We start from the raw sequence: 22798 nt of genomic DNA on the forward strand, positions 1-22798 counted from the left end.
TACCCCAAGTACAACTAAGAGTGACATTTTTGAGGAACTGCAGCCTAGAGAGGAACGTCCTGGGAGAAAGCCATTTTGAAACCAGAACTTTGGAGCAGATGCCAGCCATGTGCCTTCCCAGCTAACAGGTTTTGCAGACACCATTGGCCATCCTCCAGTGAAGGTACCCGATTGCTGATGGATACTGTATGGCCTTAAGACTGTAACTGTGTAACCAAATAAACCCCCTTTTATAAAAGCCAATCCATTTCTGGTGTTTTGCATTCCAGCAGCATTAGCAAACTAGAACAGTGGATCACGTAACTATACATGTATTATTTTTCGTTACAAAATACAAGAGGTATCCATGAAAATGAGAATTGGGGGAATGGAAAATGATAAAAAGTTGGTATTATCTCCCTTACATGTATAGATCTATAGGATTAAATTTATCCAGGATGGCATTTTGTGATAAATATGTGACAAAATCTTTTACTTCATTATACCTAAGGTAAAAAGTTTTTCTAGATGCTGTAGCTGTTTGGAGCTATGTACCCCAGAAAAGCATGTTCTTAAACTTAATCCATTCCTGTGGATGTTAACTCATTGTAAGTAGGACCTTTTGATGAGATTACTTCAGTTAAGGTGTGGGCCACCTCAATCAGGACTGGTCTTAATCCTAATACTGGAGTCCTTTTTAAGCAGGATGAAATTTAGATGATAGAAAGCCACAGACAGAGCAGCCAGAAGCTGAATTCAACAGAACCAGAAGAAAAGGGAGAGGCCAGGAGAGGCCGCCATGTGCACTGCCATGTGACAGAGAAGCCCAGGGCCAAGGATCCCTGGTAGCCAGCCCCAGAATGCCAGTCTTTTGGAAGAAGGCAACTTCTTGATGAGGCCTTGATTTGGACTTCTCCTAGACTCAAATCCATGAAACAATAAATGATTGATTAAGCCAAGCCATTGCAAGGTATTTGCTTTAGCAATGAGGAGACTAAAACAGATAGTAATTTTTAACACCTAGGTTTAGTGTCTTTTCCCCAAACAACTAAACGGCATTTCATATTCTGTAGGAAATTTAGACGGTACTTCCAAAGGCTGTTGAAGTTATGCTGAAAATTCAAGAGGCAGAGTCTTTAAAGGAGCCAGTAGGAGGAGACCTGATGACAATAAAGACAAAATCCTGAGTGGAAGGACGGGGAAAAGCGTCAGGAGAGAATCAGAATTCTAGCTAGTTGTATTGTGTTGGTAACCTCAGGTAACCAACTGGCTAACCTTGGACGAGTAAACTTTGCCTTTCTAGTCCTCTATTTCTGAAAGTCTGGGAATAGAAAGGGGGTCCTTTTCTGAACGAAGGGTTTGACAACAGGGCATCTCCAAGGATCTTCAATTCCTGGGAGCCCTCCTGGAGCACGTGCCCTACTTTGGGCACAACGCTGAGGGGCCTACAAGAAAAGACCCCTGCCCTCTGGCTCCCTGGCTCCCACACGGTTGAATTCACGGATCAGGCACACTTGAGGCCCCCGTGCAGAAATGAAGCGGTGGGAGTCAGGTTCGGCAGCCAGCAGAAGAGGAAGAATGGGGCCAGGTCTACGCTGCCGCGAATCGGAAGGCGCTGGGATTAAGACAGCGGCTCCGGTAGGTCTGCAGAGGGAGCGCGTCCCCGCCCCTCCTCGAAGCCCCGCCCCCTGCAGCCCCGCCTTGCCCCGCCCCGGCCGGCCACTTGCTGCGCCCCGATTGGTCGCTGCGGTGCGCACGGCGCCGCGCCCCGCCTCGCCGGCTCTCCCGCCTCGCTCCCGCCGCCACCTCCCGGCTCGCGGGGCTGAGGTGGTGCGGGAGGACGCCGGCCGGGCAGAGCCGCGTCTACTGCCTCGGGACGTGGGGTTGGCGTGGGCGTCCGAGGAATCCGGGTGAGTGCCGACCCCGGCCTCGGGCTCCGGGGGACGGGGTCCGAAGTGGGGGGCTCGCGTCCGCCGCCCGCGCGCGGGGAGATGCCCTTGGCCGGCCCGGCCTGCGAGGCGAGGACCGCACCGCCCGGCCCGGCCTCGCTCCCCTCCGGAGGGTCCCGCGCCGTGGTCGGGTCCGCCGAGGCCCCGCCGCCCCCTCCCTGCTGCGGTCGGAGGCCGCCCGTGGCCCCCGCAGCCGCGGGCCCGGGGCAGGCCGCACCCCCGGGCAGGCCCCGCGATCTCGCCGTCCGCTCGCGTTCCTGGAAGGGTCTGGAAAGTTTTCAGGTTCTCACGGCGACGGGCAGGAGCGAGTGGGTTTTCAGGACGCCCTGCTGCGGCCGTGACGCCCCCTCCAAGGCCGGAACGAGCTCCCTGGGGGGCGACTCGAGCACTTTTCACCCCTTCCGCTCGCGCTCAGCCATTGCTAGGCACAGTGGCAGTATTTTGTGGAATTTTCTTGAGTTCTGCTCAATGAGAATCAAGCACAGAGGACGGGAGAGGAAATGAAAGGGGAACAAAATTCTTTTGAGAATTAATCAGGTGTTGAGTATCCTTTTAGATAAGTAGCGGGAGAAAATTAGGCGCTGGAAGTGGAAGTTAAGGTTGGGTAAGACTATTTTGGTTTTCAGCTGTTAAACTGGCTTCTGAGTTAACCACTGGAAGGTGCGTAATCTGGAAGGTAATTTTATGTCCTTTTTAAAACAAACCGACCGTGCTCGCTGCCTTCCCTGTTAGTGCTTGGAGGGAAATTAAGCTTCAGACTGGAGTGAGTGGTCAGCATTATGCCTCTTAGCCATGAAGTTCTCTTTTTCGGAGTGCCCCGCTTCTTTCAAAGTATTCACCCTGTTAATACTGTAAATCCTTTTCTAAACAATTCCAGAGACTTTTACTGCCAGGTTTATCACCCCTTTATTCCATCATCTTCTGTAATTTGTCTTCTCTTCTTTCAAACCTGCTTAGGTCTCAAATGTTTTTACTGCCAATACCGTTGCAAGACTTCTTGTTCTTAAAACGAAAATTAAAAATTATCTTGGCTATTGATGCCGTAGGAAAAACAGATTTAATTATAGCAGGGTGAGGATGTAGTTCTAGTCTTCGGATGCAACCCTCCCCACCCCTTATTCTATGCAAGTAGGATTACAGCAGACTTAACTGGCTGTTTTTTTTTCTGAATTCACTTCTGGAGTGCAAGCTATAGAAATTATCTTAGTATGTTATCCTTACTTACCTTTTTAAAAGGCTGTTTAAAAGCCTTGCTGCATGAAAATCCTTTTGGCATTGTGCGATCAGTAGGATAAGTTTCAGGTAGATAAGTTAAACAGATTATTGCACTTCAGTCTAGTTTCAGTGCTTGTGGTGGCTTGGAGTTATGTACTTCAGAAAAACATGCTCCTAATTTTAGTCCATTGTTGGGGACTAGTCTATTGTAAATGGGACCTTTTGATGAGTTACTTCTGTTAAGGTGTGGCCCAACTGAATCAGTTCTGAATCTGATTCCGGAGGCCTTATAGAGAAGGCCACAGAGGAGAAAGCACAGAGAGAAGCAAGAAGCCGGAAGTCAACAGAAACCAGAAGAGAAAGGAGAAGACACTGCAGTGTGCGTTGCTATGTGGCACAGAGGCCAAGGACCAATGATCACCAGCAGCCAAACCCGGAATGCCACAGTCTTTGATTTCAGACTTTTCTAGCTTCAAGACCATAAGCCAATAAATTCTGTTGTTTAAGCCAACCTGTTGTATGGAATTTGTTTTAGCAGCCAGGAAACTGAAACCCTGCTCTTTCCCTCAAGGAATCTTTTTATAACTTAAATATTTAAAGTCAATGGCTAAATCTAGTTAATTAAATTTACTTCCTAATTTGTGTATCCATCTATATTTAGAGACTGGATCAGAGAGAATTTTGAGGACTGTTAAGTAATAGGAAATTTATTAACCTTATTAACACTTAGTGGTGTTGATTTTAAGGTTATAGTGACTCATTTGATTGGCTTGACAGGAATGAATAGAGAGGGCCTTTAGGAAGAGAAAATGTGAACACATACATTTTGTTTACATCCTCCTGTGGTAGTTCTCTTGACTATCCTACAGTAACAGAAATGCATGTTCTTTATAATTTTTTTTATTGTGAAATGCTTCTAACACACAAGAATTTATATAGAACATATAAATAAAGAATACTATTGCAATGATCGCCATTGTACCCACCATCCAGATTAAGAAACAGCTTTCCAGAGGTAATCTCTCTCCTGGTTTTTGTATTAATCTTTCTGTTGCTTTTTTAAAAATAAACTTTGCAGATATACATAAATGCACATATATGCATATATACATACACATACACACACACTTATATCCTAAAGATAAATCAATATATTTGGTTTTGAACTGAATAGTGTTACAAACAAAATTGTCATACAAATAGTAAGCATGTTTCAAAGATTTATTGAGAGTAGCACAAAGAGCTGTTTTTAAGAGTATTTAAGAAATAGAGATTTATTTAGTCTGCAGGGTGCAGAGAAAGGAATGTTTAAATAAAATTGTTAGGTGTAATAGGCTAATGTTCCACAGGGCAACAGAGTTATAATACTGTTGGGATTAACTTCTCTACCACTCTATACAATTATAACACCTTATTAATTTCTGCAGTTAACCCCAAATCTTACAGGGTTGTAAACTATCTGCATCTTTATTAGTAGTGGCTTGTTCGTCAAATAAACTGACATCATGTTATATTTACCAGAGCATCAGATAAAGTCTCTACAGGCTATTAGAAAATGTTAGTGCTTTCTAATTTGGGATAGCATTTTGTTTCATAAGCACAAACCTGGCAGTGTAAGGAAAGATCAGTATTGTCACTATTAGATGAAGGCTTCAGGAAAAGATGTGCTAAACAGAATCTCTGGGTATAATCTGGCTTCAGCTTCCGTGGTTGTTTACAAGGCCTTTCTGTGGAGATCAGCAGGCCATGTTCTGAGTATTTCCGAGGACCCACCACAGTCAGGGCATTTGGAGGGCTGTGGTGTGGACCAGGTACTGGAAGAACAGCAGGAGTATCATCAGAGGGACTGGGTCGCTCTGTACTTGCTGCTTTTCAGCTCACCATCTGTAGTCATCACAGTAAGTTAAAGCGGAACCCTTCTGTGGGGTGATGTTAAACTACATCAGCATACCGTGAAGGTCATGCCAAACCAAGCTGAGTGCAGATAAGAATCTGGGCCAGGTTCACGAGGCATTCAGTTTTCAGGTTAAAAAGCTGATAGAGCAGTGGGGAACATGGGAATGACAGTCGTAACATGCCTGTATCTTAAGGCATGCTTCAATCTGAACTAATTATTCCCTGCCTCTGGGGCATAGCTGGGATTCCCTTTAGCTCCGTTGTGCTGGATCTTTTCTATATCCTGTATTTTCTTTGTTAATTTGCTCTCTCTGATGGAGCTCAGTTTCCAGTAGCTTCTTGACAAGAAGAGTTACAATCTTTGGAGACCTTGCATATCCAAAGGTGTTTTGATTCTGTCCTCATGCTTGAGTGACGTTTTGCCTGGTAATAGAATTTGTTTTCACTTTATTTTTTTATGATAGTAACATACACAACATTACATTTTCCATTTTAACTACTTTCAAATATACAATTCAGTAGTGTTAGTTACATTCACAATGTTGTGCTACCATCACCACCCTCCATTCCCAAAATTTTTTCATCACCCCAAACAGCAACTCTGTACCCACTGAGCATTAACTTCCCATGGTAATAGAATTTTAGTTGGAAATAATTTTCCTTCAGAATTTTGAAGTATTGCTTCGTCTTCTTGCTTCTAGTGTTGCTGTTTAGAGAATTCCAGGTGATGATTCCTGATCCTCTGTATATGATTTGTTTTTTTCTTTTTGCAAACTTGTAGGATCTGTGCTGTGACTCCAGCTCTGAAATTTAAAATGACGTGTCTTAGTGTGTATCTATTTTTATTCATTATATTGAGTACTCAGTGGGTATTTTGAAATAATTTCAAACTTACAGGAAGGTTGCAAAAATAATACAGAAACAATATGTAGAATTCCAGTGTAACCTCCCCCCAGATCCTCAGACTTACCAGCATTTTGCCACATTTGTCATATCTTATTATCTGTCTGTCTTCTGAACATTTGAGAGTAGGTTGCATACGTCATGCTCCTCTAATACTTAATACTTCCTTGTACATTTCCTGAGGATGAACATACTCCTTTAACCATGTTAAGATGGTGGTCAGATTCAAGAAGTTTGACATAAATATAAAGCATAATTTCCATACTCCATTTTTTTTCAGTTTTCCGAATAATGTCCTTTTGGGCGTTTTTTCCTCCGTTATTAGATTTAGTGTAGGATCACATTTGTATGGCATTTACTTGTCATTGTGTCTTTAGTTTCTCTCTCTTTTAATTGTGGAAACATATGCAACATAAATTTCCTTTCTAAACCACTTCCAAACATAAAATTTTATGGCATTAATCACAATCACAATGTTGTTTTACAATTACCACCATCTATTATCAGCACGTTTCCTTCACCCCAACATAAACCCTGCAGCCTTTATGCTTTAACTCCCCATATCCCCTCCCTCTGCCCCTGGTAACCTGTACTCTACTCTCTACTTTCTGTCTCTGAATTTGCATAATCTAGTTATTTCATATAAGCGAGCCTCCCTTATACATGATGCATTGCTTCTCTTGCTGCTTTAGGATTCTCTCTTTGTGTTTGGCATTTAACAGTTTGATTATAATGGGTCTGGGTGTGGATATCTTTGAGTTTATCCTGTTTGGAGTTTGCTGAGCTTCTTGGATGTGTATATTCATGTCTTTCATTAAATTTGGGATGTTTTCAGCCATTGTTTTTTCTAAACTCTTTGTACCCCTTTCTCTCTTCAGTCATTCTGAGGTTCCTAAATGTGTAAATTCGTATGCTTCGTGGTTTCCCACAGGCCTCACAAGCTGTGTTCACTTTTGTTCATTCTTTTTCTTTCTGCTCCTTAGACCGAGTAATTTCGACTGTCTTGTCTTCAAGTTCACTGATTCTTTCTTCTGCCAGCCACAGTCTGTTGTTAAACCCTTCAAAGAAATGTTTTATTTTGGTTATTGTGGTCTTCAGCTCCAGTATTTCTATTTGGTTCCTTTTTATGATTTTTCTCTCTTTATATTAAAATTTTCATTTTGCTCATATATAGTTTTCCTGATATCCTTTAGTCCTTTGTCCATGTTTCCTTTAGCTCTTTGAATATTTAAGATCATTTTTAAAAAGTCTTTGTCTGATATGTCCAAAGTAGTCTTCATTGATGGTTTCTGATGCTTTATCTTTCTTCTTTGGATGGGCCACTGTTCCTGTTTTTTTATATGTCTTGTAATCTTTGGTTGCACACTGGATGTTTTGATGTTTTAATGTGTTAACTCTGGAATTTAGTCCTTGAGGAGTCTGTTTTATAAGCTTGTATCTAGCTTTTTTAAAAAAATAATTCAAACACATGTTTATTTAATAGACTAAAATATCACACTGTAGCTTTAATTGAAACAGTACAGGAATCATAATGGGTTAAGTTTTACAAAATTACATTCAGTAGCAGCTTCATGTTCTGAAAATTGGTTCAAAAAATTAAAGACTGGGCTTGAATAATAAGAGAAAATGCCGTTTAGGAAACCATCTCTGGCACTGAAGCCATCTGCCATGAGTGAGAATTGTGCTTTCTGGTTTTTGAAGCTCTTCTGGTTTCTGATTTTTGAAGAGTATCTCTCCCGACTTGGTAGAGTAGAAAATGGGGACTGAAATCCCAGGAATTTGTATGAAGTTGGTAACAATGAGGGAAAGGAATTTTCTATTAAAGCAGATAACAACTGGGAATCCCTTCTGACTTCAATGATCATAGGCGTCAGTGACTGAAACGGTTAGTTTGGACAAGGCATTCATGATTGGTTGGTGCTTCTGGGTAGGATTAAGTATAGAGCTTGATTCCTTGCTATTGGTTTGGTATCTGCTCTTCAGAATTTTCTAGATTCCTCAAATCTAATCCAAACCACTTTCAGAAGTGAGTGTCCTATGCCAGAGACTAACAACAGATGGTTTCCATCAACACAGATAATCGTTAGCACTCTCTACCCAGGTCATAAGGAGCGCATGATTGTGCTGTAACACGGGAAATATAAAAACTAAAATTTAGATTAGTGTGTAGTTAAGTCCTGGATAGGGCTCCCAGGTTGTGAGCTACTCCTGGGTTGTGCTTTAGCTCAGTGTTCCTTGGCGACCTCCATGGTGGGCTTCAGGTCTGCTTCAGACTTGTCCAGGGCAGGTTTCTTTGAGTAATACCTTTCTCCAAAAATGGTGCTTCCTATTTGGACATTTGTAGACCCTACTTCAGTTGTGTGCTGGAAGTCCATGGACATGTCCATGCTCAGCTTTTCACACAGCTCTTTCTGGAGTACAATAACATCTGGATGTCTGGTTGTGGTCCTTGACTAAGATCATGCCCAAAGCTTCCTGTGGTCATCAGTCTGGCAGACTCCAGGCTGGGGCACTTGGCATGTATGTGTTCTACCACAGCTACTGTCTCTGAGGAAGGAAGGCTACATTTACTTTCCTCTCTACCGGTGTTAATTTGTACTATCACCTTTAACCTTTTCTGCCAGTTTCACAGAATCCAGCTGTTAACCAGCATGAAGAGATTGGGGGCTGCCATTAATTTGCTGACATTTTGTTTTTGTTGATGGCCAATGAAGTGCTATGTGATTTCAGGACAGGCAGACAGAATGTTAGGATTTGATGCTTTTTCTATTAGTTCTTGAACATAGTTCTCCTTGAAAGTGCACTGACTGTGCTCATAGGCCTTGATCACCATGTCTGCAGGTTTGTTTTTGCTGACTGCTGCTAGCCTGCACTGGATGGCTGAGAGATCCGGCAGCTGCAGCACGAGCCTGTTGCCCAGCTCTGCCAACAGGCTGCCAGCTCTCCACATCCCCTGGGGCTGACGTTGACCCCCAACTCCTGTGCTGCCGTCTGCGACCTCCTCCATCTAGTTTTATGACAGAGATATCCTTGAATGCCAGGATTTAACAACAAAAAAAGCTAAAAGTACATTTCACGGTCTTCACAAATTGGCTCTGTGTTGGCTGGTGCTATCTTTCAGAGCTGGGCGCAGTGAAAGGTAGGGTCCTTTCTGTTTTTTTCTGAGCATGTGTCCTGGGCATGCACTTGTGGCCTTAGGAATTCCCCTATTTACATAGTTCTGAATGCCCCCACTTCCCCTTAGGAAACAGTCTTTCCTCCTGGTCCTGTGCTGTATTATTGTATGTCTTAAAGCCTGTAATTCTTTGCTCCAGGCTGCTGCAGAGAGGATGAATTTAAGAAACAATGTGTTTGAATATGTTGTCACAGCAGAGTTTTCCTCATTGTGAAATGTTTTTTATTACTGGCTTTTATAAATTGTCAGTTTAAATAAGCATAGGTATAAAGTTGACTCTTTTTGTGACAAGATGAGACATGTATTTAAGTTTCAGATTTTGAAAGCAATAATAGTTGGATTCAGTCATTCAACAAATATTTGAGTACCTACTGTGTACCAGGAACCATGCTAGGCTCTGGAAAAACTATGGTAAACAAAAATGGACTTAGACTGTCCCTCTTGAAGCTTAATCTCTACAAGGGGGGATAGGTCTTAATCAGATAATAAGGTTAATAATCAGATACTCAAATAATGAGGGGATTAGATCTGGTCTTGAAGATAGCCTGGTGGTGGAAGTCAGTATCATCTTCCGCTTGTGTTATTTCAGTAGCCTCTTGACTGGTCTTCCCACTTTTACCCCCTACATTTTGTTCTTGTCTCAGCAGCCATATGTAATCAAATCATATCACTCTACTCAAAACCCTCCTGTGGCTCTCTGTTTCACTCAGGAAAAGTCAGGGTTCTTACAGTCACCTGGGAGGCTCTGTAATTACCTGTCCTTGCTCCTCCTCCCTCTCTGATCTCATTTTCTCCTACTTTCCTCTCGGTCCTTTCACCTCAGCCACACTGGCCTTCCATGTTGTTCCTTGAATACCCAGGCCCTGCTTTTGTTCTCTCTGAAATGCTCTTCCACCAGATATCAGTACAGCTAACTCCCTCTCTGCCATCAAGTCTTTGCTCAGGTGTCATCTTGGTGATGCCCACTGCGACCACCAGTTTGAAATTTCAGCTGATCTCACTAGCACCTGTATTCCTGATCTAACTCACCCTGCTCTATTTTTTTTCCTCCATGGCACTTATCACATAACATGGTTTATAATTTACCTATTTATTATGTTTATTATCTCTGCTCCACTCTGCTGAAGCACCACATAGCTAAGGTTTTTTAATCTTTTGTTCATTGATGTACCTTAAGTGTCTAGAACAGTGCCTGGCATGTAGTAGGTGTTCCACGAATGAATGAAGGGAGAGCGGATGTTTGAGTGGAAAAGTAGTGTCTAAGCTGAAATCTGTAGTAGGAGTAGGAGTTAACTAGGTGAGTAGGTGGTGGAAAAGATACCAAACAGAGGGTGTGTGTGGTTTGGGAGGGGTGGTTTAGCAAGTATGAGGCACTAAAAGAGGAACCAGTGTTACTCAGTAAAAAGGCAGGAGAGAATATGTAAGAGGAGGCTAGAGGCAAGGAAGTTTTATCTTTACCTTAAAACAAATGGAGAGTTTTAGCAGGAGGGAGATCTGAGATTTGTGCTTTTAACAAGGAATTATTCCAGCTGCAGTATGGAGAGCATATCAGATGGGGCAGGAGTAGATGTAGCTAGATCATTTGGGAGGTTATTGTAGTGGGTCAGATGAGAGAATGGTAGTCAGGCCATGGTGGTGGTGGGAATGGAGAGCAGTTAGACCTGAGAGAGAATTTGGAGGTAAAATCAAGTGCTGAATTGGATGTGGGAGGTAAGAGAGAAGTAGCAAGGATAAGCCTGGGTTTCTGGCTTGTGTGACTGGAGGAGAATTGGTTCACTCCTTTAGGGAATTCTGGAACAGGATCAGGTTTGGAGGAGAAGATCATGAATTAAGGTTTGGACATGTTGATTTTGAGGTGACTTTGAGACAACCAGGGGATGTCATGCAGGTAGTTGGATATATGGATCTGGGTCTGGATATGTGAATTTGTAAATCAAATGCAGATAGAAGCAGTGGAGGGGGAAATTCTCCAAATAATCCACATTTTGAATAATAAAAAGATGTTAAGGATATTATGGGGAGAAGAAATAAGTTATAAAATTGAAGTCTCTAAAACTCTATGTTCTTATTCTTTATTTTGGTTTTAGATTTAAATCTTTTGCCAAAATGGGTGATACTTTTATTCTAGCTGTTATGTGATTTACAATTCAGAAAGCAAATAAACATTCCCTGAGATAGAACACTTAAAGTGTCTTTTCCAAAAGTACTTACATCTTTGAATAATTCATGCTTTTAGATTTTAAGGCCTATGAAATATTCACACTGAGTGCCTAGAAATCAGGTTTATAGCTAATCCAAGAACTGTATTCTACAGACTCCTTTGGCAAGATTTGAATCAGTAGTAGTCACCAGGGTGTTTGTCGACTTCCTTGGACTGCTTTCTTCTATTTCTAAATGATCACAGCATTCCTCTAAACTGGGACTGTTTCTCTTCCATCTTGTTTTTGCTCTTTTCACCATAGGCAGTGGAATAATACCTGCCTTCCTGTGAATTCCGAAATGAGAGAAATGCTGTGAAACTGTCTGTGATGACGGGTAGCAGCTGGGTAATGGTTATGAACACACCTTTTGGAATTAGACCTGAACTTCAGTGGAAATTGGCTGTCCTTCAAGCTAGCTGTGTGACCTTGGGCAGCTACCTATTCTGTAAACCTTTTCAGTAATGTAGGGAGAGTAATAGTAACTGCTTTAGAGTTTTTGCAAGGATTAAATGGAATAGCCTGTAAAGAGTCTAGCACCTATAAGCACCCTATAATAATAGCTAATAGTAGTTATAGTGGGGAAATGGTAGATTTTATTTTTGTTTCATTGGAGTAGACTTGTTTTGTTCTGGCTGTATAGACCTGATACCTTGAATGATATTTATCTTTTATATTTTGTTGATCTATTGATTTTTTTTTTTTGCAGTAGATTTAAAAAAATTATATAAATTATAATTTAATTTTAAAGAGTGTTAATTGATTTCTCTGCTTGCTTGTAAATCTCTTGATAATGAGGGCCATGTTTTATTGCCCATAGGAGATAATTCTATAAATATGCAGTATGTGCTTTAGAAGAGATATGTGCTGATTTCAGTCCCATCATATGTAAGTCTGCTATAATGCTTGGCACACAGTAATTCAAAGAAGAAAGGAAATAAATCAGGGAAGAACATTGAATCAGTCCTCTTCCATATTTTGTCCCTGAGATGCCACTTAATGACTGAGAACTTTGAAATCTGTATCTTCATCTGTCTTCTGTACATCTCCACCTGAATGTCCTTCAGTTATTATCAAATACATTATGTCTCAAGGAACACTCCTCTCCCATTCTGCTTTTCAGCGGTCCCTGTTTTGGTTGATGGTCTCTCACCAGCTCTCTGGTACCCAAATTAGTAGCCCAGTAGTCATTCTTAGCTCCTGCCAATTGATAATCCCCTTTTAATATTTCTCAAGCAAATAAACAAATAAAAACCTTCAAACCCCTTCCTTTTTAGTTGTTCCTGACAGTGCCTCAGTTTACATCCTTATTGCCTCCCTGTCTAGAGTGAGGGCAGGTATCTCTTTAACATTCCTCTTTAGTCCTTCCTCGTCATAGCAACTGCCAGAATTATCTTTCTAAATCACAGGTCGAACCTGTTCACTTCCTTGCTTACCTACCTCTGGTGGATTCATGTTGCTTCGAGCAGGGTTTGGCAAATTATGACCTGTGAGCCAAGTCTGGTGTACTTCCTGTTTTGTAAATTAAGTTTTATTGGAACACAGTGAAGCTCATTTAAGTATTATCTATGGTTGCTTCCACGCTATGAGGACAGAGATGATATGGCCTGCAAAACCTAAAATGTTGTACACTATCTGGTTCTTTACAGAAAAGGTTTGCCAATCCCTGGCTTAGAGGATAAAGTTCAACATATGTAGGTGGAAAATTCTTCATGATATTGTCCCAAACAAGTTAATCTCCAACACTATGAAATAAACTCCACTATATTTTCTGGGGCCCACATGGCTTTGGATATTCCTTCCTTTTCATCTATGAAATTCCTATTCATGCTGCAAAACCCAGCTCAGATTGTCCTTCTTCAGTCAAACTTGAACTTTACCCAGCTAGCAGTGTCCTATAATAGTTTTTTTTTTAAATCATATTTCTGTTGTAGCGCTTTTCATTTTGTAATGCAATTGTTTGCTCTTCTGACAATGTCCCAACCTAGATTGTTCTCTACAAGGATTATCTTAACCATTTGTGTATGCTTAGTGTCTAAAAATAGTAGTACTTAACTAATGAGAAGGTGGATGAACAAACAGTAGTATTATAGAAGTTTGATTGAGGAATAGATTTCTGAATTAGAAATGTTATTTGGGACTCTGGTACCTATGAAGACCATGTTTTTATGTTAAAATACAAGTAACCCTTGGTTTCCTAAACTGAAGTTTTAGAAATGAAATTTTGACAGTTGAACCACTTAAAATGTTTTCTAAAAAGACATATTTCCTTTTATGAAGTGTTGTCTCTCTTAGTTGTACGAATAATTGCAATCTAATGTATTATAAGACTTGTAGTTCAGTTCAGTAAATCCATTAGTCCAGTTCATTAATCTTTTTTATTATTTATTTGTTTGTGTGTTTGTTTGTTTATTTATTATTGATACCTGGGTCAGTTTTGTGGGAGAACATATCAGTAATTCCTTGACCTCAAAAACATTTTTTTAAAGTTTATTGAAAGCAGTCACAGACTTATTACAGTGTACAAGAGGTTTGTCAACCAGCAAGAGGAATTAATAAGTTCATTTTGTCAATTACAATAACTTTTCAGAACTGCATATTTAAAAAATGTAATTTGTGCTCAGTGTACAAAACTTTGAACAAACAAAACAAATAAAAAGCAAAATAAATACATGATCCTTCCACCCACATATATAATAATATTATGAAAGTGCTGGTTTTTGTCCTTCTAGATATTTTTATATATATGTGTGTTTATATACATATACAGTAAATTCTTTTTAAATTTTTATCATTGATATATATATATATAACAAAATTTCCATTTTAACAGTACAATTAAGTGGTATTAATTACATTCACAATGTTGTACTAACATCACCACCGTCCATCACCACAAATTTTCCATCATTCCTGTGCCAGTTTGGATGTATTATGGCACCCACAACACCATTATCTTTGATGCAGTCTTGTGGGGGCAGATTGGTTAATCTATTTGATTAAGGTGTGACCTTTTGATTGGATGTTTCCATGGAGATATGACCCACCTGACTGTGGTGGTGACTTTGGATAATTTCTGTGGAGTTGTGGCCCCGCCCATTCAGTGTGGGCCTTGATTAGTTTACTAGAGCACTGTATAAGCTCAGACTGAAGGAGTGAGCTTGCTATAGCCAAGAGGGACACTTTGAAGAATGCACGGAAGCTGAGAGAGGAGCTGCAGATGAGAGACAGTTTGAAGACAGCCGTTGAAAGCAGAAGAAGCTAAGCTTCTGGAGAAGCTAAGAGAGGACAAATGCCCCAACAGCAACTAAGAGTGACGTTTTTGAGGAACTGGAGCCTAGAGAGGTACATCCTGGGAGAAAGCCTATATATATATATTTTATTGAGATTGTTCACATACCATACAACTATCCAGAGATCCAAATTGTACAATCAGTTGCCCGTGGTACCAACATACAGTTGTGAACCCATCAACGCAATTAATTTTTTTTTCAATTTTGAAAACATTTTCGTTACTCCAGAAAAGAAATAAAAGGAAACTCAAATCTTCTCATACCCCTAACCACGCCCCCCTCCATTACTGAGTCATAGTTTTAGTGTAGTGCATTTGTTACTGTTGATGAAAGAATGTTAAAATACTACTAACTGTAGTATATAGTTTGCAAGAGGTATATATATTTTTTCCTATATGCCTCTCTATTATTAACTTCTAGTTATAGTGTCATACATTTTTTCTAGTTCATGAAAGAGATTTCTAATCTTTGTGTAGTTAGTCATAGACATTGTCCACCACAAGATTCACTGTTTTATACATTCCCATCTTTTAACCTCCAGCTTTCCTTCTGGTGACATATGTGACTCTGAGCTTACCCTTTCCACCACCTTCACACACCTTTCAGCACTGTAGGACCATTACCCTGTCCATTTCCAAACATTTAAGTTCACCCTAGTTGAGCATTCTGCTCATAATAAGCAACTGCTCCCCATTCTTTAGCCTCATTCTATATCCTGGTAACTTATATTTCATGTCTATGAGTTTGCATATTATAATTAGTTCATATCAGTGAGACCCTGCAATATTTACCTTTATGTGTCTGTCTGATTTCACTCAATATAGTGCCTCCAGGTTTCTTCATCAACCCATTTCTTTTAAGATGGTTTTGTTCACACACCATACATTGCGTCCTAAGTAAACAATCATTGGTTCCATGTGTAGTCACGTATTTATGTATTCAGCACCATTGTCACTGTCTATATAAGGACATCTCCATTTCTTCCACAAAGAAGGAGGAAGAGTCAAAGAAGGTAGAGAGACAAAAGAAAAAGGAAAGAAAAAGAGAGAGAAAAAAACAAAACCAAAACAAAACTTGACAGCTAGAAAACAACAAAAGGAAAGATAGCATTAACTTAAAGTAGAATAAAGAGTCAGACAACATCACCAATACCAGGAGTTCCATACCCTTCCCTTATCCCCACCCCCTCCATATGCATTTAGCTTTGGTATATTGCCTTTGTTATATTAAAGGAAGCATAATACAAGGTTTCCGTAAATTATAGTCTCTAGTTTGCATTGATTGTATTTTCCCCCCAATTCCACCCTATTTTTAATACCTAGAATGTTGACATTCATTTGTTCTACCTCATGTAAAAACATATTTGTACCTTTTATTACAATCATTGAGCATCCTAGATTTCCCTGAGTTACACAGTCCCAGTCTTTGTCCTTTGTCTTTTGTTCTGGTGTCCCACATGGTCCCAACCTTCCTCTTTCAACCATACTCACAGTCATCTTTGTTCAGTGTACTTACATTGCTATGCTACTATCTCCCAAAATTGTTTTCCAAACATCTCACTCCTGTCTTTTCCTTTCTATCTGCAGTGCTTCCTTTAGGGTTTCCTGTAGAGCAGGTATCTTCTTCACAAACTTTGTCATTGTCTGTCAGAGAATATTTTAAGCTCTCTCTATTTGAAGGATAGCTTTGCTGGATATAGGATTCTTGGTTGGTGGTTTTTCTCTTTCAGTATCTTAAATATATCACCCCACTTCTTCTTGCCTCCGTGGTTTCTATTGATAAGTGCACACATTAGTCTTATCAAGCTTCCTTCGTATGTGATGGATCGCTTTTCCCTTGCTGCTTTCAGGATTCTCTCTTTGTCTTTGACATTTGATAATCTGACTATTAAGTGTCTTAGCATAGGCCTATTCAGATCTATTCTGTTGGGGATTTGCTGTGCTTCTTGGATCCATAATTTTATGTCTTTTATAGGAGATGGGAAATTTTCATTGATTATTTCCTGTATTATTGCTTCTGCCCCTTTTCCCTTCTCTTTTCCTTCTGGGACACCAATGACATGTACGTTCTTGCTTTTCGTTTTGTCCTTAAGTTCCTGGAGATGTTGCTCGTATTTTTCCATTCTTTTCTCTAGCTGTTCTTTTGTGTGTAGGCTTTCAGGTGCCTTGTTCTCTAGTTCCTGAGTGTTTTCTTCTGCCTCTTGAAGATTTGCTGTTGTATGTTTCCATTGTGTCTTTCATTTCCTGTGTTGTGCCTTTCATTTCCATAGATTCTGCCAGTTGGTTTTTCGAACTTTCAATTTCTACCTTATGCCCGGTGTTTTCATTATATGGTTCATCTCTTTTGCCATATTTTCCCTAAACTTTTTGAATTGACTTATTAGTTGTTACAATTCCTATATCTCAGTTGAAGTGCAAGTTTGTTCTTTTGACTGGGCCATAACTTCTTTTTTCTTAGTGTAGGTTGTAATTTTCTGTTGTCTAGGCATGGTTTCCTTGGTTAACCCAATTAGGTTTTCCTAGACCAGAATGGGCTCAGGTCTCAGAAGAAAGAAATATTCAGTATGTGGTTTCCCTGAGGGTATGTCTTAGAAAATTGGTACACCCTGTGATGCCTCAGGTCACTGTGCTTTTCTGCCCAGCAGGTGGTGCCTGTCAGCCTGTAACTCCAGACTGGTGTAAGGAGGTGTGGCCCATGGCTGTTTTCCCCCAGGCTCTGGGGTCTGGTTCTGAATGGAAGGAGGTTAATAGAGCTGGGCCCCACCCCTTTCCTCTTAGGGAAGATATACCCCCTAGGGAGAGGTCATTAGCATTTGAATAGACTCTGCCTCTGCTGTCTGTCTGGGTCAGAGCGCTGGGAACTGAAAATGGCTGAGGCTTTCTCCACTGAGCCAAAACAGGGACAGAAATCCCCCTTCAGGGCCAGTCTGCAGCCACCCTCCGACTCTTCAAGGTCAGTCATCACCCAAAGCCTCTGTCTGCTTGTTGGGGATTCCTAGCTCGTAGCAAGCAATCCACGCTTGTTAATTAAAACCCATTGGAGCTCAGCTGAGCTATATTCACTTGCTGGGAGAGAGCTTCTCTCTACACCATGAGGCTTTGCAGCTCAGGCCTTGGGGGGAGGGGGATCCCAGCTTGGAGCCGCAGTTTTTACTTACAGATTTTATGCTGCGATCTCATGTATTCCCCCCAATTCAGGTTGGTGTATGATGACTGGATGGTAACATTTGCCCCTCCCCCCAGCAGTTATTCCAGATTATTTACTCGTTGTTTATTAGTTGTTCCAGGGGGACTAACTATCTTCCACTCGTCTCTGTGCCACCATCTTTTTTCACATTCAAGAAAGCCATTTTGAAACCAGAACTCGGAGCAGATGCCAGCCATGTGCCTTCCCAGCTAACAGAGGTTTTCTGGACACCATTGGCCATCCTCCAGTGAAGGTACCCAATTGTTGATGCATTACCTTGGACACTTTATGACCTTAAGACTGTAACTGTGTAATCAAATAAACCCCCTTTATAAAAGCCAATCCATTTCTGGTATTTTGCATCCCGGCAGCATTAGCAAACTAGAACAATTCCCAACAGAAAATTCTGTACCAATTAAGCTTTTTTGTTTTTGTTTTTGTTTTTGTTTTTGGAGAAGTTGTAGGTTTACAGAAAAATTATATGTAAGATACAGAAGTTTCCATGTACCACCGTCTTATTAACACCTTGCATTAGTGTGATACATTTGTTATCATTCATGGAAAAACATTTTTATAATTGTACTGTTAACTGTAGTCCATCATTTACAATAGGGTTCACTGTGTTGTACAGTGCTATGTATTTTTTAAAAATTTTTATTCTAGTAACATATATACAACCTAAAACTTCCCCCTTTAACCACATTAAATATATATTTCATGTTGTTAATTATGTTCACAATGTTGTGCTACTGTCACAACCATCATTACCAAAATTTACCATTAACCCAAATAAAAACTGTAATTTAAGCTTACATGCCCCATTCCCTAGCTCTCCCCAGGCCCCGGAAACCTGTATTCTAGTTTCTGGCTCTATAATTTACTTATTCTAATAATTTCTTATCAGTGAGATCATGCAATATTTATCTCTTTATATCTGGCTTATTTCATTTGACATGGTATCTTTAAGGTTTGTCCTTGTATTAAATTCTTTTTTTTTAAATCATATTTTTTATTGTGGAATATAACATATATACGTAGAAGTGATAACTTTCCAAGTATAATTAACAAGTAGTTACAGAGTAAATTTCAAAGAATGTTATGGGTTACAGTTCCACAGTTTCAGTTATTTCCTTATTGGGAAATATATATGCAAAAAAGTAATAACTTTCAAAATATGATTTAGCAAGTAGTTACATGGGAAATTTCCAAAAATGTTATGAGTTACATTACCATAGTTTCAGTTATTTCCTTATTGTGAAATATAACATATTAACAAAAAAGTGACAACTTCCGAATTATAATTTAGAAGTAGCTGTAGAGCAAATATCAAAGAATGCTGTGGGTTACATTTCAACCATTTCAGTTCTTTCCTTCTGGCTTTTCTTTCCTTCTAGCTGTTAGTACCCAAGCAAGTAAGAAAAAGAAAATTACATAGAGAATCAGTTTTCATAATCCTTCTTGTTAAATTCCATCTTGGCTGTTGCTACCCTTTCCTCTAGTTTAATCACTTTCCCAATCTTATGGGTTGTCTAGGCAGTGACTACCCTAACTTGTTCATGTTGAAAAGGGGTGTTGACATTATGGTATAAGGGGACACTTTCGGTTGATGTTCTTGAAGTGGCTTTTGTCTCTGAATTTTGGGACTTAGCTGGCTTAGGCATTCTCTGGAGGATTTAAGTTTCTGAAGAATAAACCTAATGAGTGAAAATTTTATAGAGTCTCAGATAGGGATAGAGGTATTTTTAGGGTTTTGGGGACTATTGTAGACTTGGGCTTATCATACTGGGGTCATTTTGCATATCTAGGCGAAGCTTACATAGGAGCGACCTCCAGGACAGCCTCTTGACTCTATTTGAATTCTTTTAGCCACTGAAACCTTATTTTGTTGCCTTTCTTTCCCTCCTTTTGGTCAAAAAGGCATTCTCAACTCCTTCATTCCAAGGTCAGGCTCATTCCTGGAATCTGTGTCCGACGTCGCCAGGGAGACTCATTCACCTGGGGGGTCCTGTCTCATGTCAGGGGGAGGGTGATGAATTTATTTTCAGAGTTGGACTTAAAGAGAGAAAGTCTACTTTCGAGCAACAAAAGAGGTTCTCTGGAGGTGACTTCTAGGCATAATTATAAGTGGGTTTAGCCTCCCCTTTACAATCATTAGTTTCACAAGAGCAAGCTTCAAGATCGAGGGCTTGACTTATAAAGCAGGGGGTTCCTAATTTCACATAGCATATGTTATGACCACAATAATCCACCCACATCTCACTTTATCATCACTTAGTTGTACAACTCATCACTCTCCGTTTTAAACAATTCTCATGACCCAAAACACCCCATAGCTCTTTTCAGTCCTTAATTTGTCCGTAATATGTGTGTGGTACTAGTAAGGTATTCCTATTAATTATAGTCCCTAGTATGAAATAGGTATATTTTCCCATATACCATTCTGTTGTCAACTCTCTGTACTAGTGTCATATCTTAGAAGTATATCCTGCAAACACCTATCTATATTTGTGGTGCTGATCTATGTGATATATGCCTTTAAACAACCCCCTTCAGTACTATTTGCCTTCAATACAACTCTGATATTTATAGTCCCATTAACAAACAATCATCACTGCTATCCATTCCCATACATTTGAATTCACCCTCATTAATATATCTGAACACATTAGATTATTATTCCCTCTCTACTAGCTTCTGTCTATCACTAGGTCCCCAATATTGTACATTATAAGACATTGATTTTACATTGTTCAGGGAGTTCACAGGAGTGGTGACATACAATATCTCTCCTTCGTGTCTGACTTATTTCACTCAGCATTATATCTTCAAGGTTCATCCATGTTACCATGTATTTCAGGATCTTGTTCCTTCTTAGCGCTGCATGGTATTTCATCATAGGTATATACCACATTTTGTTTATCCACTTGTCTGTTGAAGGGCACTGGATTGTTTCCATGTCTTGGCAATTGTGAACAATGCTGCTATGAACATCGGTGTACAAATGTCTGTTTGTGTCACTGCTTTCGGATCTTCTGGGTATAGACCGAGAAGTGGAATTTCTAGATTGCCAAACTCTTCCACGGTGGCTGTACCATTATACATTCCCACCAATAATGAATAAGAGTTCCAATTTCTCCACATCCTCTCCAGCATTTATTCTTTCCTGTTTGTTTAATGGCAGCCATTTTTATTGGTGTGAGATGGTATCTCCTTGTGGTTTTGATTTGCATTTCCCTAAATGCTAGTGAAGATGAACATTTTTTCATGTGTTTTTTAGCCATTTGTGTTTCCTCTTCGGGAAAATACCTTTTCATATCTTTTGCCCATTTCATGCAGTAAATTCTTTTTACTAAAAATGAAATTAGTCTATAGATACAATTTTATAGCCTGTTTTTTTTTTTTACTTAATGTTAGCTGTTACCATTAACTCAGGCCATTAAATGTTATTCAGAAAGATTTTTTAATACCCATATTAACTAAATTAATATACTTAAGCACTTACTCTATTATTGAACATTTAGATTTTACTAGAGCACACTTTGCCTTCATTAAGTCTCCAAAGGCCTGTAATCGTACATTAAATATAAGTATGTTTTCATTTTTAAGCTAGGACACCAGTGTCAGTATTGTCAGTTTCCATTTAAATCAAGACTGTGTCATGATAAATATGCTTATCCTTTGGTAAATATCAATAATAAACCCATATTAAAGTTGATCTTCCCAGTTGAGACTGCTAGTTCTTAGTATTCTAGCCCTTTCCCCTCACTATTTATCTGTTCCCTAAATGTTTACCATAGTAGAATGGTTTGAAACTGTATATACCCCAGAAAAAGATGTTCTTAAACCTAATCCATACATGTGGCTGTGAACCCATTGCAAGTAGGACCTTTTGATGAGGTTATTTCGGTTAAGGTGTGGCCTGCCAGAATGAAATTCAGACAGAGAGAAAGCTACAGGTGGAGCTTTCTTCTGGCTGGAAGCTGAGCATCAGTGGAACCTGGAAGAGAAGGGAGAGACCAGGGGATGTCACTGTGTGCCTTGCCATGTGACAAGCTGAGGACCAAGAATTGCCAGCAGCCAGCCCCTGAAAGGCAGTCTTCAAAGAAACATCACCTTGATGATGCCTTGATTTGGACTTTTTCCTAGTCTCAAACCATGAACAAATACATCCCCATTGTTTAACCTGACCCATTTCATGGTATTTGCTTGAGCAGCCCAGGAAACTAAAACACATAGTGTCTTGGCCCCTTTCCTTAAAATTCTTCGATTGGTTTCCCATTACAACTCAGTGAATTTGTAAATTCTTCATGGGTCTCCATTAATCCTTAATATGTTCTGGCCCCTTTCTGTCATTTCAACCTTATTCCATGCCACTTGTTCCATTAACTTATTGTATCCTAACTCTCTGGTACCAGCTAATTCTTCCTTGCTGGTATAAAAGGGACTTAGAGGCTTTGTGTTTACTTTTCCCACTCACTACTCTACCTCTTTTGCTTCTCCTTAATCTAGTTAGCTTTACTCAACTTTTAAGTTTCAGTATGTTTTAAAATTTTAGCTTTAAAATTTCAGAGAGGCTTTCCCTAACCACCCAATCTAAAACAAGTCTCCCTTTTAAGATCCTGTGCATTTCCTTCATAGCAATTATTTGTGTGGTTTGTTTGATGTTCCTCTATCCCACCCCATCCTTGAGCCCCGACCTTAAGCCCAGAAGAGGGGAGTCCACGCTTATTTCATAAATCAATATATAGAAATAGCTGTATATTTCCTGCTTATACAGCTATTTAGAATAGTTTAATATATGAAAAATGAATTTAACTATAGGAAATAACACTTTTGTTTTCACCGTCATTGTCTTGTGTTAAATTCATGGTGACTTTCCCTGTACTTGGCTTTTAAACAGTTAATATTTTTAATCTTTGATGGCAATTTATTAACATGTCTGCAGAATATCTCAATGAAATGTGCCCCTGTGTATACAGAGTAAGACTTTAGTGCAGCTAAGTC

At 39.8% G+C, this 22798-nt stretch overlaps 1 protein-coding gene and 1 pseudogene across 2 annotated transcripts in view; one reads left to right on the forward strand and one right to left on the reverse strand.

Annotated features, from left to right (window-relative positions):
• Nucleotides 1–1743: 1743 nt before the first annotated feature.
• The window catches only part of TMEM50B (transmembrane protein 50B), a 63058-nt gene continuing 42003 nt past the window's right edge, over nucleotides 1744–22798 (forward strand). Inside the window, exon 1 of one of the 2 annotated variants that reach the window (XM_037832277.1) lies at nucleotides 1744–1889. The gene's annotated coding sequence lies outside the window, so the exon portion shown is untranslated. Of the gene's footprint in view, nucleotides 1890–17985; nucleotides 18048–22798 lie in introns of those variants that run through there. The other variant, XM_037832287.1, reaches the window with a different exon arrangement.
• Nucleotides 8168–8826, reverse strand: LOC119531243 (annotated as a pseudogene).

Source organism: Choloepus didactylus, chromosome 1 (genome assembly GCF_015220235.1).
Source record: "Choloepus didactylus isolate mChoDid1 chromosome 1, mChoDid1.pri, whole genome shotgun sequence".
NCBI classification, from domain to species: domain Eukaryota; kingdom Metazoa; phylum Chordata; class Mammalia; order Pilosa; family Megalonychidae; genus Choloepus; species Choloepus didactylus.